Source organism: Phasianus colchicus, chromosome 1 (assembly GCF_987193195.1).
Source record: "Phasianus colchicus chromosome 1, bPhaCol1.hap1.1, whole genome shotgun sequence".
In the NCBI taxonomy this organism is placed as follows: domain Eukaryota; kingdom Metazoa; phylum Chordata; class Aves; order Galliformes; family Phasianidae; genus Phasianus; species Phasianus colchicus.
The window spans coordinates 133,267,905-133,275,527 of record NC_143436.1 but is presented as its reverse complement, the minus strand read 5'-3'; the positions used below and the strand labels follow the sequence as shown (position 1 = coordinate 133,275,527).

Genomic DNA, 7,623 nt, shown 5'->3' with positions numbered 1-7,623 from the left:
CATTCCCCATACAACAAACTATAGTTTTCCTTTAGGCTGACACCCTCTACTGTTCGTTCCTGCACATTATATGTAAGCAAAAGGATTAAAGTAACTGCAGACTTCTGTGTGGAACAGTGATTTCTTGACCACTGGCCAGTTTTTTTGGTTGTTCTTTGAAAAAAGTAGAGCAGAGATGTAGCCACCTGACCTACCTTGCATGTTTTTTTGGAAAAATAATGTGCAGCAATGTCACTTTTCAGTAGTTCAAATATAGGAGAATTATTTTGGAAAATACCTGCAATTCCTGCAGTGTGAAGAATAACCTGATCACACTTTGATGCTGCTGAGTGCTGGAGCTTAGCAAACAGAAGCTTGTGAAGTCGAGTTCAGTGGAGTTTCATTGTAGGTGGCAATCACTGTCATTTAAGAGATTTTGGAGATGACACTTATCTTCTTTTCTGTGTTGAAAGAGCACGTGCGAATGAGCTCTCACAATCAGAATCTCCATCTAAAGAGACATCTAGGCTGCATACCTCTGAATAACAGGAACACACAATTCATCTGTTGTTCATGTAATCAGATTGAGCCATGCTTTGAGGATAAGGTTGAGGCAAATGAAATACCCCAACAGTAACATATTATTTGCTACAAAAAAAGTTCTAAAGCCCAAAGGATTTACAGGTTCCTCTCCTTGTAAGACTGCTACATGGCAATGCAAGCAGAGGAAGAAACTGCTGTGTACTTCTCCTCAGCCATTCAGTAGCACCGCAAAAGAAAAGCTCAGCTTTACTTTGGCAGAAAAACTTCTAACACATGCTGCTTTCTAGGAATCCCCATCTCTCTTTGTGAGGAAATAGTTTAAGAATAAAGTTGAAAACACTATTTTCTAGGGGCATGAATCTTGTCCTTTGCTGCTATTCTCCATATAGAAGACAATAAATAGGCAGATGACCTTTACAAATATTATCTGCCAAAACATTTCTTTCCTTCCCATCATAACCAGCACCAACTCAGCCAGTACTTGTTATTCTGTGTGTAGGCAGGTGCAAACAGGGTTAATTCTTATCAGCTATGCAGGATCTTAGCAGGATTAATTGAATGAGTTCTTCTGTCTCACTGCCAGCCTCTGAAACTATTTCCAGAAACTCTTTAGCTCCTTCCCTAACTGTCAGACTTGCTGACCACCTAAAGCGTTTCCTGGGTTTCTCTGTGCTGTAAAAAGGCACAGTCCTTAGAAATCCCTTTTCCCAGCGGCAGCTTTGCTGCCATTTCTCATTTGACTATTCAAGAGGCATCAGAGATCAGCAGCAGTCCCTTTGCAGGCTGCTAATCCTACTAATGTTAGAGTATGAATACACATGAATAAGTAGACAATATAGCAAAGGTGCCTCATAGGAAAACCTGAGCTGAAAGAGAGGGAAAATTATAAGAGCTAACGATGGGTTTTTCAGGTCAGCCTGTGTAAGCTTTCCACAAAGCTGGTTCTTCATGCCCCCAACACTGATGGCATAGCACACTGAGACTCCTCTCTGTTGTCTGTTTACAGCCCAATAAGGAGCTCAGTCAAAACACAGGTGAATTTAGCAGAGGCATATTGACACCCTTACCTTGTTAGGTCCAAGCAAGATATTTATGAGTTGTGAAAGAGATGTTTTCACTGTGTGATCACCAACATCTGACTGCAGACTGCCACCTGAGCTTCCTCAGCTCCTTAGTGAGGTCTGGCAGTGACAGCAGCTGCCTGCCCAAAGAATGATGAGAAAAGCTTTGAAGCCTTGCTGTAAATTTCACATCACCATCTCCTTTTCCTTTGCTTGCTGCTAATGAAACACCATTGTGGGACTGGAAATGCCTGTTTGGAAGAACCAGGCTGTGTCCTGACCAGTCAGTCCTGACACACACTTCACAGAAATTCCTTTGGAGAGAGCAGAATCATTTCATATTCCCTAAGAGAGGACTGTCCCGATAAGCAACATAAAATATAAGCATGCTTGTGCACGCCAGCTATCCCAAGCTGCTCACCTGGGAAACACCAACAAGGATGTATCTGCAAATCATGCTTGGTTGAGCAGAGTTGTATGAGAATTCACAGCAGCACCTCTCCAGCTCCCCACACAACTGTAGCACTCTCCATGGCTTGCTGACTCCTGTCTGTGGGCACACTGACTGCACAGGACGACAGACAAGCTTCCAGGCAGGCCTGCAGACAGTGGCAGCTTCCAGGCCAGGAGCTGTGTGTTTTCCGTCCCTCAGAGCTGAGTGCTCAGTAAGGCAGCAAGCAGCCAAGGTCCTTATCTGTCTGGGTTTTGGTCTACTCTTATGCAAATACCTCTATTGCCTTGGCACTAACATCAAACAATCTTCTTCTGAAGTTTAGCCTGTAATGTTTTGTACTGCAATTTTTCCTGTAAAAAATGACTGCCTTCTGGGGGCTGCTAAGGATTTTCATTTATATATCAAGGGTACAAAGCTCTGTAGGATGCTATCTATTGATTTAAGTGCCCGCTGCTGTGGATTCTGCATTTATTTTTATTCAAACCAAGGAAAAGCTCATTCAGCTGAGGTGAGTATTGCACACAGCCCTATCCTTTCCCCCTTCCTACACCTTATTACACACGTACCGTTTGAACCTTTTTTTTTCTTGTAGCTGGGCTCCAAATCATAACTCGAGCTGTTTAAATGCCAGTGGCTTTTTAAGGCAGAGCTAATCCGTGTTCCTCTTGGGAATGAAACCAAATGAGCTCTCCTCAGGTTTGCAATTCAATCCAATTATTGCACAGATTTTTGTTCATTTAACTTCTTTGAAGCGGAACAATCAGAAGAAATGGATAACAACTGCAGCGCAAACAGGAAATGATGACTTCTGAACTTGAAGAAAATGAGATTTTAAACAGTCTTGTTCTTCTGTCAGCATCCTGGAGGAGCTTTACTGCAAATCACAGCAGTCCTGGGAGAACTACTGCTATAATGGGTAATGCCTCTCGTGGTAGAACCTCATCACCAAAGCCTCAGATTTGGAGAATGATCAACAACTAAGGTGCATCAGGATATATAAAGTATCCTTTATATCACAGAGGCATTTGATTTCCCCAGCAGTTTAATGCTCACGTACCTCATTGTGGAGACAGACCTCAGTGATTTGCCTCAGGTTCCAAGCATTTTCTCACAGAGGAAGAAACTAGAGTCGCTTCACTCTGGAATAAAGTGAGCACCTTTCTGCCTATGCTCAACAGTTGAAGTGTTAGGTCTAACAACCAATAGACATTACTTGAACTATTCTGGTTAATGTTTGTAAGCTGGAAAATGATTCTTGCTTGAACTGAGGCACAGAAAGATTAGTAAAAAATCTAAGAGCCAGCATCCAGATCTTCTGCATTCCAGCTCGTTTCTTATTCAGAAGTCACTCCTTCCTCCAAACTACCTAGGAAGCAAATCCTGAGTGGCAGCAGTCATCAACAGCAGAAGCTTAGTGTCTAATGCAACAAGTTCACCTCTCTTTACCTGCAGATGAAGGATTGCCATCAGGTTGGTGAAGGTGATCCTTCCTCTCTACTCAGCATTGGTGAGGCTGTACTTGGAGCATGGTTCTGGGCCCCCCAGAAAAAGAAACCTGGACATACTAGAAAGAGTCCAGCATAGGGTCACAAAGATGTTGAAGGGCCTGGAGCATCTTTCCTATGAGGTGAGGCTGAGAGAGCTGGGACTGTTCAGCCTGGAGAAAAAGGAAGCTCAAAGTGAATCTCATCAATGCCTATTAATACCTGAAGGAAGGGTGCAAAGAGGACACAGCCAGGCTCTTTTCAATGTTGCCCAGTGTGAGAGTGAGAGGCAAAGAGCACAAACCTGTCCACAGAATATTTCCTCAGAACATGAGGCAGCACTTTTGTGCTATGTGTGTGACAGAGCAGTGGCACAGGGTGTCCAGAGGCTGTGGGGTCTCCTCCTTGGGGATCTCCAGAAGGTGCATGTACATGGGCCTGGGCACCCCGCTCTGGGGGCTCTGCTGGAGCAGGGGCTGGCCCAGAGGGACCCAGAGGCCCCTGTCAGCCTCAGCCATCCTGTGATTCTCTGAAGTTTCTAGATAGAAAGGCATTGGTTAAATATCACTTAAATATTATCATTTTTCTGGACTTCAAAACAAATTATAAAAGCCAAAATATAGGTATTGGCAGTGAAGCCAGCATAAAAACACTATAAAACAAAATTCTTGGCAGAAAAGCAAAACAAGAAAACATGAAAGACAGAAGTAGATGGGTCAGTTGAACACAGCCTAGAGAGTTCACAACACGAGAGATGAAATGAAATAGAAAGAATTCAGAATGGACTGACAGCTGAGGAATTTCACTGGGAAGCTCTATATAATTTGAAAAAGAATAAAATGAGAAAGAAAGGTATGAGAGAGAATAATAACAGGTAGTCAAGGAAAAAGACACAGAAGACTGTAGCAGAAGGAGCTGATTTTTCTTTTCTCTTTTTCTCTTTTATTCTGAACTCCAGATGTTCCCCTTCTTCTTGATTATAATTGTCAGCTGCAAGCTATCAGTGATGCTCTGCTGAATTTCAGACAGTGTGGAACAGAATATTTAATCTGTGTATAAAACTACAAAATACTTTGTTGAAATCAGACATGGTAATTCATGGTTACGTTTTCTGCTATCAGAGAGCAATAATTTCAGATCAGTGAGTTAAGTGATCAGCAATACCTTGCTGAACATAACTACTTTGAAGTCTGATGCCTTGCAGCTGTCAGCACATTGAACCTACTTGTTGATGGCTCTCTGAGGACTGCTGTGATGATTGTACAAAGAAAGGGCTGGCTGGACTTGGGAGGAAAGTGTCATGGAAATTAAGAGAATACTGGATAAAAGGAATATTTATTTGTTGCCTTTGCGTACTTTTTCTGATATTAACAAATCAGGAAATGGAAAAATGAAAAGGTATTTCTTTTTCTTTTTTTCCTGTTATCTTTGATACCTAAATATCTGGCCGAATTCAGCTACTAGCTTGTTGATACCTACTGGTAAGTATGTCTGAATAAGAGCATTATTGTCACGCAGGAATAAATATTGTGTAGAACTGGAACATGTTGCCATATTTAACTACAGTGCTCAGGATGCATTTCTGCTTCTTCATGCCTACTACTTAGACAGTGACTGATAACAGTAACTGGCAATTAAATGTCTTCATCAGTTTGCTGTGCATACTTAGTGCTATTAGCCAAGTGTGTTTAGAGCATCAATGATTCCGTACCAATGCTTCTCCATGTTTTGTCTATGTAGTTTTACACAGATTCCTGTTAAATTATTCCCATTGGGAATTACTTAGCTGAATTAAATCTGTGAGCTTTGCAACTATTTGTGTTACATTTTGGACATAATTTCAGATAAAATTACTAGGCACAGGCACTGAGGCTGTCTTTAGAGAGGGATAATCCTAATAGCAATGTCTGGATCAGGCATCAATCTTTAGAAAAGCAGTATCCAGCTAGATTTTCATTTGGGTAAATTTATGTCAATGAATAGCATGTGCCAGCATTTTTAGGCAGCTTGCAGAACAACAATGCTTAGAAGTGATACTATGCTCACAGTAGCCCCTGTCCCTCATAAGTAAATGGTGCAAGAGGACCAGAAGGAGTGGCAGCTGGATAAGTAGTCCAATACCTTTGGTTTCTTCTCACTTTGTGTGTATTCCAAAGCACAAACTTTGCCTTGGTGGTGAAAAGGGGCTCTTTTGTGTGACTTGGCCTGTAATGGGGGCATCTGTAATAAGACTTCATAAACTTGGAGCAAGTTTAGACCTTCTGTTTTCCTCCTTTTTTTTTTTTTTTTTTTTCAATCCTTGAATGACAGCTGTATCCTTTATAACAATTACTCTCTTTCTTGCTACGGGACTTTGCTACCACTTTCTCCTTCTCTTCATCACCTCCCAGCTAATCCTAATTTCTCCTGTTTATCCTTCTCTTTTCTTCCTCACTCTTTCTAATTGCCTCCAAAAGTTTGATTTTACCCTTGCTCTATCTTCACCTTTGTTTCTGCTGTGCTGCTTTAGTGAGGCATGCCTTGCTATTTAGACATCAAATGGTTTCATCACATATTTTTCTGCAGCAGCAGCAATCATCCTCCCTGTCTGAGGAGTGCCATGGAGCACCATGTCCCAGGTATCCTGTGCTAGCAACAGTCGTTGCTTTTGAGTGGCCCTGTTTCAAGGGAGGAACCTTGCAGTGTGTCTAACGCAACAGGAAGGCTGAGAATAGGGTGGCACGCTTAATGGAGAATGCTTAATATTGCTGATATCTTTGTTATACATTTTAACTAACTACACAAAGAATATTGTTGTTAGAACTTTAGCTTTAATTGAGGCTTCTACTCCTCTAGAGACCTGGAAGTGCAGAACTGGTATTTACACAGAGATTGATGACTTCTCTCTTCAACTATACAGACTATTCCAGGAAGAACCCAAGAGAGAAAGAAAACAATCAGTGCATGCTGTAATTTTTCTACACTAATTTGAGTATGCTTCCTTGTCATTTTGAGAAATAATTATCTATTCTAAAACACATGTAATTGAGCTTCACCTAAAAATTGAGAAATAATCCTATAGATAAAAAATGAAGTAACCATATTGACAATGCACTATTTCCTCGAATGGAAAATAAGGATTTTTTAAGCAAACATGCATGTTATGATAAGTGCTCAGAGAATTAACCTTTTTTTGTTTTTCTGAAATACCTTTTCTGTCAAAGATTTAATTCTGTGATATTAATGATGTTACTGTCCTATTTCAATCTGTAACCACAAATTACAATTAAAGCTTAGAATAGTTACTTTGATTTATAAGACTTAAAGAGATTTAACTTTTAGTAATGGAGGCAAATGGGAGTATCATGAAGATGCATTATAAATTTAACACAGTACTTTCTTTAAAATTTCTCACACCAGTATCACATTATCCTGACAGACTTTGCATTGTAGACATGGACATTCATTTTTGTTGTTTCAGCCTTTCTTAATAATCACAGTGGATACTTGAGAATGGAAAAAAACAATGAAGGTCTGTGCATACAAGGACTTTTTTGTATTGTAACTCACGGTACAAAAAAATCTGTATGTAATAATTGAATTCTTCCAAGAGTAGAGAAAACATCTGATGACTTTATTCCCCATGTTCCCAAAAACCAAACCGTTACTTCTGTAAGTCTTTGATCTCTATTAATAATGTAATGTGGATGCATCTTTTTGTTAAGATTTTAAAGGACTTGTGACATGGGAATGGGTTTCAGTTGCATAAATGTAGGTGTCACCTCAGTTGAGATGCAATAAATAAAGGAAACAACTGAGTGAGACTTGCATAGATAACACAAAATCTACAGGAGACTTGGGCCCTCTTTGAAAAGCAGCTTGAGGCCAAGGAGGGTAAACTGAGGTATCTAAAATGGAACTGGACCCTTATGTTAAGGCAACTGAATCCTTTAGGGAATGTTTCTATTTTGGATCAGTTAAAATCTGTCCATGTGCGGAAGGTATTTGCTCAGATAACTGAAACGTGGTGCCTTTGTGTTGTTCACCGAGAAGACGTTCCTTTGATTTACATTGGTCCAAAGCATCCAGATATCTTTTCCTGGGCAATTAGTCACTTTTCCAA

General features: G+C 40.5%; 1 long non-coding RNA gene across 1 annotated transcript; it reads right to left on the bottom strand.

The window, feature by feature from the left end:
- Nucleotides 1-242: 242 nt before the first annotated feature.
- Nucleotides 243-3,634, bottom strand: LOC149920039 (uncharacterized). Its single transcript, XR_016460450.1, has 3 exons — nucleotides 3,484-3,634; nucleotides 1,590-1,723; nucleotides 243-440 (listed from the first exon to the last, which is right to left on the bottom strand). It is a non-coding gene; the product is annotated as an uncharacterized LOC149920039 (long non-coding RNA).
- Between the last annotated feature and the right edge of the window lie 3,989 nt (nucleotides 3,635-7,623).